This window comes from Chlorocebus sabaeus, chromosome 13 (assembly GCF_047675955.1).
Source record: "Chlorocebus sabaeus isolate Y175 chromosome 13, mChlSab1.0.hap1, whole genome shotgun sequence".
NCBI lineage: Eukaryota > Metazoa > Chordata > Mammalia > Primates > Cercopithecidae > Chlorocebus > Chlorocebus sabaeus.
The window spans coordinates 44684300-44694133 of NC_132916.1; positions in this window are offsets into that span (position 1 = coordinate 44684300).

Sequence of the window (9834 nt, forward strand, 5' to 3'; positions counted from 1 at the left end):
ATTGTCTTCAAACAACAAGGATGAGCCAAATGGAAGCAAATAAATATTAATAGTGCAATTTCTATAATTCCCTTCATGTTAGCCCTTCTGTTACTCAAATATATTACTTTGGATGTACATAATTGAGAACCATTGGCTTAACAAAGTATTTATCCAGGAGGAAAAAGAAAATATCTTCTCTACCTCTTTCAAACTACTGAAGAACTGTGATTTAATTTTACTTTACCACAAAAGTTTTTCTTACATGTCCTATCCTAAAGCAAATACTGAAGAATGAAGCAAAATAGACTACTTAATTTCATTTATAAAGTTGTCAGGTACATATTGTTTCTCCATATAAAAATATGTTTTGATTTCATTCTGAAAGGTTAAAATGAGAGAAAACCATATTTTGTAAGTCAGAGAACCAGTTGAACATCAAATCATCTACATTCTCCTACACTCACTAGATAAATCTTTTTTAAATAAATGATAAAACATTCAAATTTTGCCTTTCAAGTAATGACACCTAAGGAGGGCCATGTAAGTACAATTTTCCAAAAGTTTCTAGAAAAAGTTGAACACTGCACAATATTCCATTCTCAAAATAATCATGAATATTCATGATAATAGATTCATTTTAACTTTTTGGCACAGGGTGAATATTTCTGAATTAGTATGCCTGATAGAGTACAGCACATTACTGGAAGTTGAAATGAATGCTGGACTCCTTTAACCTTTGTAAAATCTGTTTTTGAGTTTTTGCCTGTTTCTTTTCCTCTCATCACAGCAGCCAAAGCCATAAACTCAATGAAAACAATGAGAAAATTAAGTCAGCAAATACAAAACGTCATGAGAAATGATTGCCAGGAAGAGTAATAAGAATTTTCCAAAACTCTATTGAACTATATTCCCAGGATACCAAGTGAAGACAAGCAACCATAATATATAATTGCTTTCATATACAATGAATGATCTGAAATTTATAAATTTTTCTTCAACTAGTATGAAGAAATTAAGTATTTGACCGGGCAGGTAAATTGTAGAACTTTTTGTAAGAAGTATGAATGTAAGAATGAGGGAAATAAAGAATGAGGGAAAAGAGAAAGACAATTTGTTTTACTTTTTAAAAGATCTACATCCTTTCCGTTGAGGTTTATTGAAACAACCATTATCAAGTTCAAATTAGAACAGCTTAGTATGGCTAATGAGTACACATAACAAATAACTATTGAGTACTTTCCTAAAAGATATCAACTTAGGAAGTAAAAGACTAACTATGCTTCTTAAAGCTTCATTATATTTAGAGTTTGCTAAAGTGGTTTTTAAACTATCTTGAAAATAAATAGAAACAATTTGTCATTCTTTCTTTGTCTTATAGGGTATGTGTTTACCTTTAAATGACCAGGAAAACAAAGAGGGTTATCAACATAAAGGAAGATTATTTATCTATTAAAAACCGAAATCATCATGATTTATTTCAAGATGTCTTTTATTCTTTGCATATTTCTTATTTTTAAGGGCTGTAGATACATGATCTTTTTTATGTTTAAGGAAATAAATGGTAAGAAGGATGGTCAATTTGAGCAGCTTTATTTATGAACTAGGGAAAGCCAACATCCTAATGTGTCACCTTTATTTTCTCCCTTGAATGTAACAGACTTACAGGATTCCAGGTGCGCTGGGTCTCAGCACCACTCACCCTGTTAAAGTAGCGCACTGGCAAAAAGCTGTGGTGTTCCACTTTTCAACGAGTTCCTGAAATCCTTGGTTTACTTCTATATTGGTCAGGTTCTCCACAGACACAGAACCAACAGGCTGTGTATATATATAGAAATAAATTTATCTTTATGGAATTGGGTCACATAGTTATGGTATCTGATAAGTCCCAAATCAGTAGTGTGAGCCATCAGCCTGGAGTCCCAAGGAAGAGCCAATGTAGCAGTTCAAGTCTGCAGGTTGTCAGAATAGTATAATTTTTTCTTGTTCAGGGGAAGTCAGTTCTTTTGTACATTAAGGCTTTCAACTGATTGGATGAGGTCTGTGTACAATATGTAGGACAATTTACTTTAATCACAGTCCACTGCTTTACGTGTCAATCTCACGAAAACATTCAGAATAATGCTTGAACAATTATCTGGGCACCATGGCCCAGCTGAGTTTGGATCTAAGATTAACCATCACACCTTCCCACAGAATTGCAAAATGTGAAATGTTGCACAACCTAATCATTCTCTCTCTTAAACATATACACAGTTGCTAGAATTAAGGAGAATTGAAGAGGACTGATACAGTGGTGAAATGAGGATATCTGCAAACTTTTCCTATATAAAAGCAATGAAAATACTGGCAAAAATGATCAAAATTGACTTTTTTTTTTTTTTTTGAGACAGAATTTTACTCTTGTTGCCCAGCTGGAGTGCAACGGCAATATCTTAGCTCACTGCAACCTCCATCTCTGGGGTTCAAGCAATTCTCCTGCCTCAGCCTCCCGAGTAGCTGGGATTACAGGTGTCCTCCTCTAAGCCCGGATAAATTTTGTATTTTTAGTAGAGACGTCTATTTTTAGTAGACTCCGTGTTGGTCAGGTTGGTCTCGAACTCCTGACCTCAGGTGATCTACCCACCTCAGCCTCCCAAAGGACAGGGATTACAGGCATGAGCCACCATGCCCAGCCCAAAATTGACTTTTTAAAAATGATAATAAGAAAAAGATTTGCAAAAAAATAAAAAAATAATAATGTGAAGAAAAAATTGCTGAACTTTGGTAAGAACAGTGGGCTTTAGAATTTTAACTCAGCCTACTCCAGCCGCCTTCTGTTTCCTCCAGCTCCAAGTAGCCTTGCAAAGCAGCCACTCCACATTATAGTACATGTGAAAACCAGCAGACTTGCAGCCATCAGAGAAGACCGACTGTGGGTGGAATTCCTCACTAAAGCCCCATCCCAACTGTGCTATCACTATCTGATGTACTTTGTAGCTTACTAGAAAAGCCTCATTCTCAGAGTGATGTTGTTTTTTGATTGACGTGGAACTCATTTGATGGACAAAGGCCTATGCCCAGAGAGATTTTCAAAAATAATTAGCTACAAGTTTAATAAGGCTGCAATATCAGCTGGGACAAACAAAAGCTTGACCAAAAATATAAAAGGAAAACCTGTATAATAGTTTCCTAGGACTGTTGTAACAAAGTATCACAAATTTTGTAGCTTGAAATAACAAAAATTTACTCTATTACAGTTTTGGAGGCAAGAAGTCCGAAATCAAATTGCTGCCAGGTCTATGCTCCCTCTGATGCTCCCTCTGAAGAAATAGAGAGGAATCTTTTCTTGCCTCTTTTAGCTTCTGGTCATTGCTAACATTCCCTGGCGTTCCTTAGCTTTGAGTTTTCACTGCATTTTCTGTCTCCATCTTCATCACATGATTGTTTTTCTTCTCTATGTGTCTGTGTCTCACGTGGCCTTCTTATAAGCACAGCAAACATTAAATTTAGCATCCACCCTAATCCCATAAAGTCTACCCTAATCCTTTTTTTTTTTTTTTTTAACAGAATCTCACTCTGTCCCCAAGGTTGGAGTGCAATGGCACAATCTCAGCTCCCTGCAACCTCTGCCTCCCGGGTTCTAGTGATTTTCCTGCCTCAGCCTCCTGAGCAGCTGGGCTTACAGGTGCCTGCCACCATGTCCAGCTAATTTTTGTCTTTTAAGTAGAGACAGAGTTTCACCATGTTGGTCAGGCTGGGCTGGAACTCCTGACCTCAGGTGATCCAACCGCCTCAGTCTCTCAAAGTGCTGGGATTACAGGGGTGAGCCACTGCGCCTACCTCCTTCGTTTTAAATGAGCTAATTACATCTATAAGTATTCTGTTTCCAAATAAAGTCACATTCTAAGGTTCCAGATGACATAAATTTGGGGAAGATGATACTCAATCCAGTACAGTTTGGAAACAAGAATCCCAAGGGGTTGTCAAAAAATCTGACATATTCTTGGGGATCAGGAAGGTTGTGTGCATGTGTAGGACTGTGTGCAGTTTACAGAATAACTAAACAGACAACAGTATCTCACCTCTGGTTGACCTTCAGGTCCAGTGCAAGCAGGCAGTAAAGGCTAAGGCAGATTTATAAAATGTCTAAGCATTGAAGACATGCCCCAAACCACACACTGAACTCCTCTGCAAAGTGTAAAAGACTTAGTGGTTCAAGGCATTCAAGGAAATATCTGTCCAATAATTAGATGGCCACTAGGTTAACTGAGCAGAGATCTCAATTGCTGCACACTACGGAAAATACATACTTTACAAGAGCAGCCCAGGAGAGCCACTATGTAAAAGTGAGAAACAGCAACAATATGTTAAAACTAACAAAGTAAAAATAAAACAGCAACAACAACAAATGCCAGAGAGGAGAGAAAAATTTGATTTGCTGAGTCCAGTTTTTGGCTGGGTGTGGTGGCTCACGCCTGTAATCCCAGCACTTTGGGAGGCCAAGGTGGGCAGATCACAAGGTCAGGAGTTTGAGACCAGCTTAGCCAATATGGGGAACCCTGTCTCTACTAAAAATACAAAAATTGGCTGAGTGTAGTGGCAGGCACCTGTTGTCCCATATTCTGGGGAGGCTGAAGCAGGAGAATCGCTTGAACTCGTGAGGTATAGGTTGCAGTGAGCCAAGATCGCACCACTGCACTCCAGCCTGGATGACAGAGTGAGACTCCGTCTCAAAAAAACAAAACAAAGCACACAACTGTCCAGTTTTCAATAACAACAACAAACATAAAAATGAGGCATACAAACAAACAGGAAAATGTGACCTACACAAGGGAACAAAAGCAGTCAATAGAAACTGTTCTTTAGGAGGTTGGATACTTGACCTATTATACGAAGATTTAGAATCAGCTATTATGTATTATAAATATGTTCAAAGAACCAAAAGAAAATCATGCATTCAAAATTAATGATATTATTAGAAAAGTGTCTTGCTATGTAGAGATATTAATAAAGTAATACAAATTATTTTTAAAAGAAGCAAATAAATATTTGTAGTTAAAAATTAAAATAACTAAAATAAAATATTTGCTTGTGGGGCTCAATTAAAAATTTGAAACAACAGAAGAAACAATCTGGGTACTTGCTGATAGGAAAATTGGGATAGTCTACTCTGAGGAACAGAATGAAAATAGAACAAAGAAAAGACAGCAGAGCCTCAGCGACCTGTAGGACACCATCAAGTGGACCAACATACGCATCACGATGTTCAATAAAAGAGAGGAAAGAGAAAAAGGCAGAAAGAGTCTTTGAAGAAATAATGGCTGAAAATTGTTAAGATTTGTTTAAAAATGTAATCTACATAATCCAAAAGCTCAATATAAATCAAGTAGGATGAACTCACTCCTAGACACATCATAGTCCAACTGTCAAAAGAGAAAAGACAAAGACAACAAATATTCATACAAAAAGTGCCTCAATAGGATTAATATCTGACTTTATTTATTTATTTATTTATTTATTTATTGAGACAGTGTCTTTCTCTGCTGCCCATACTGGAGTGCAGTGGTGTGATCTCGGCTCACTGCAACCTCTACCCAACCCACCTCTTCACCTCCCACATCCCCACACTGGGTCCAATCAATTATCATGCCTCAGGCACCCAAGTAGCTGGGATTACGGGTGCACACCAACACACCTGACTAATTTTTGTATTTTTAGTAGAGATGGAGTTTTGCCATGTTGGCCAGGCTGGTCGCATATTGCCCTCATGTGACAGTCCCACTTCAGACTCCAAAAGTACTGGGATTACAGGCGTGAGACACTGTGCCTGGCCCTGACTTTTCATCTGCAGTAATAGAGGCCAGAAGGGAGAGGAGTAACATATTTAAAGTGGTGAAAGAAAAAGACTGTCAATAAAGATTTCTACATGTAGCAAAATTACCCTCAAACATGAAAAATAAATTTAAAAACAAAAGATATCCAGATTTTAAAAAAAAGAAGCAAAACTCTTTATCTGCATGCTACATGTTCGTGTATGTAGAAAATGCTAAGGATTCCATGAACAACTATTAAAATAAAAAATAAGTTCAGTAAGGTTTCATGAATACAAGATCAATAAAGAACAATGAATTGCATTTCTGTACACAAGCAAGGCACAATTCAAAAACGAAATTAAGAAAATAAGTCCATTTAGAATAGCATGGAAAAGGATGAACTACTTAATAAATTAGCAAAACAGGCGCAAAATGTATGGTCTGAAGATTACGGAATATTGTTGAAAGAATTTAAGATCTAAATAAATGCAAAGGCATCTCATTTTTTTTGGATGGAAGATTCAATATTGTTAAGATGGTAACATTTGCCAGATTGATTGATGTATTCAATGAAACTCTTATCAAACCCCCATGACCTTCGTGTGTTCATGCTGCTATAACAAAATACCTGTGACTGGGTAATTTTTAAAGAACAGAAATGTATTTCCTCATAGTTCCAGGGACTGGGAAGTCTGAGATCAAGGCACTGACACGGTTGTTGTCTAGTGAAGGTCCAGCCTCTCTGCTCCCAAATAGGGTATCTTGTTGCTGAGTCTTCTAGAAGGGAGGAAAGCTGTGTTATCACATGGTGGAAGTTGGAAGGGTATAAGCTAGTTTCCTCTGGCCCATTTATAAGGCACTAACTCACTGAGGAGGGTGGGACCCTCATGACTTAATTACTTCCCAAAATGTCCCACCTCTAATACCACCACAATAAAGACTGGGTTGCAACATAAATTTTGGAGGGGACACATTCAAGCCATAGATTCTAGGCTTGATGCTCTAAAAGTTATGTCATCTCACACACAAAATACATTAATTGCATCCTACCAGCACCAAAAGTCTTAACTTGTTCCAACACCAACTCAAAAATCTAGAAAGTCCAGAGCCCAATCTAAATCAGATATGGGTGACACTCCAGGAAGGATTTATCCTGAAGCAAGTTTCCCTGCAGCCATGAGCCTGTGAAATAGAACAAGTCAAGTGCTCCCAAAATATAATGATGGAATTGACATAGGATACACATTTCTATTTCTAAAATAAAAAATAGAAAAGGAGAAAGGGATAATAGGTTCTGACCAAATCTAAAATCTAAGAGGAAAAACATTAAACTTGAGATTTTAAGGTTTGAGAATTGTGTTCTTCAATGCCCTGTCTCACATTTGAGGCACACACCAGGGTGGGAGTTGCACCCCAAAATGCTCTGGATGGCCCAGCCCCCATGGCTTGGTTGGGCCATATTGCAACTCTCCCAGGTTGGATTCTGATGTCTGCAACTCTCCTAGTCTGGTATGGTATGCTGGTAGCTCTACACTTCTGGGATCTCAAATGTAGACTTTTTCCCAAGGTCCCACTGGGCATTTCCCTAGTAGGGGGTTGCTACATCAACTCTATGCTTGTGGCAGTTTTCTAACTGAGAAGTCAATTTTTCTGAGGCATCCTTTGAAGTCTCGGTAGAGGTAGCCATATCTCAACAGCTTGTGTACCATGCATGCCTGCTGAGTTAGCATCAAGTGGGTTCCACCAAGACTTACACTCTGTGCCTTCCAGAGGGTCAGCCCAAACTGCAACTAGGGACGTATGAAGCACAGATCGGGTGTTTGAGGAGTGCTGCACAAGAATGTGGAGAGAAGAGACTTGAAGAAGCACAAGGCAGTGAATGCTGAAGTTCCATGGACACCCTGGGTCCCTCTTTTGAAACTATTCTATACTCAAGGCCCTTGCACTGTGAGCCTGTGATGAGAGGAGAGGCACTGATAATCTCTGAAAACCTTTCAAGGTCATTCCTTCATTGCTTTGATGAATAGGCTCTGGCTTCTTTTGTGCATACTGGTCTCCTTATCAAATGGTCACCTGGCCTCACCCTTGACATTCTCTCCCAAACATACCTTTTTATTCTTTACATGTCCAGGCTAAGAAATTTCCAAATACATACATTCTGTTTCCCTATAATTATACATGTTGTCTTAAATTAATATCTCATTTCTGAAATTTTGCTATAAGCAATCAAGGAAGCCATGCATCTCCTTCAACATTTTGACTAGGTATTGCTTCTGCCAGATATCCTAGTGAGTGCTCTAGAATTCTACCTTCCACAAAGCCCTAAGGCATGAACAAGATTCAGGATAGTTCTTTGCCTCTTTGTAACAAGGATGGCTTTCCCTTTAGTTTCCAATACAATATTTTTTCATTTCCATCTAAGGCCTCCTAACAACCTTTACTATCCATATTACTACCAGCATTCTGATCACAGCCACTAAGATAATTTCTAATATTTCTGCACCAATTGCAGTTCTCTTCTTTTGAGCTCTCACCAAACTCACCCTTAATGCTCCATTTATGGCAATCTAAGCTTTTTTTTAGCATACACTTCCAAAAATTTCCAGCATTTATCCTTTACTCAGTTATAAAACTGCTTCAACAATTTTAGATATTTTTTAAAGCTGCATTTCCATTTCTTGGTACCATTTTTTTCTATGACTGTGCAAAAACTTGAACATGAACATCAACACCAACATTATTTATCATAGCCAAAAAGTGAAAACAGCTCAAATGTCTATCAATTTATAAGCAGATAAAAATGTGGCATATTCATATAATGGAATATTATTTGGCAATAAAAATACATGATGTATAAAATATTTGATTTCAATGAACCTCAAAACAAACTAAGTTAAAGGAATCTGTCACAAAAACCACATATTATGTAAGTCAATATATATGCAATGTGCAGGATATGTGGATCGATACATATAGAAAGTAGATTTGTGATTTTTTGGGCTTGTGAGCAGGGTGAGAGGAAGTAAGAGTACATGCTAATATGTACAAGACTTCTCTTTGAAATGATATGATTCAATCTAAAGTTAGATTATAGTGACAATTATACAATTCCATATATCTACTAATTGTTTAATTATATACTTTGAAGGAATAAATATTATTTTATATAAATTATGTATCAATACACTACAAAAAATTATTAATATGTTCTAGGTAGTACTCTCCCACTATACAAGAACCCTAAAAGCATTGTCTTTAATTGTTACAACCATCTTGCAAGTTTTATTGTCTCCAAGTAAGAGATGATCAAATGCAAACAGAAGAACAATAACAGCAATAGAAATACATAGAAATTTAGTGTGTCCTTTAAAACTAGATAGCTAACACAGTAGAGGGAAAGGTTGGAAGAAAATTCTCCCTGGCTCCAAAATAGTTTGAATTCTAAGGCATTGCCTCACTAGGGTAAGAGTGGGTTTTGAGCTAATGCATGTAAAACAAAGACCTTTGTACAAGAGGACTTGAAAAAGTTTGTAGAAAATGAGATTAAAAAAAATAAAAACTCTAAATTTTACTTTTCAACATAAGCTCCATCAAGTTCAAGAAACTTTGTGAGGAATAACACTTGCCATTTAGTCCATCCTTAAAGAGCTGAGGGGCCTGGGAATTTAACCATGCCAATGCAGTTGGGTTTGTTGTTATTGTTTACATTATTCATTAAAGAAAAATGAATGCCCTTTAAAGATTTTTAAAGATTAGGAAACAAAAAGAAGTCAGAAGGAACCAAATCAGGACTGGAAGGTGGAGGTCTAATGATTTTCCACTGAAACTCTCAAAAAATTGTTTTTATTTCAGAAATTAGCAGGAGCATTGTTGTGGTGGAGAGCAACTTGCTGGTGAAGTTTTTCTGAGCATTTTTCTGCAAAACTTTGGCCAACTTTCTCAAAGAACTCTCATAATAAACAGATATTATTGTGCTTTGATCATCCCGAAAGTCAACAAACAAAATGTGTTAAGCAACCCGAAACACCGTTGCCATGACCTTGGCTCTTGAACAGCCTGC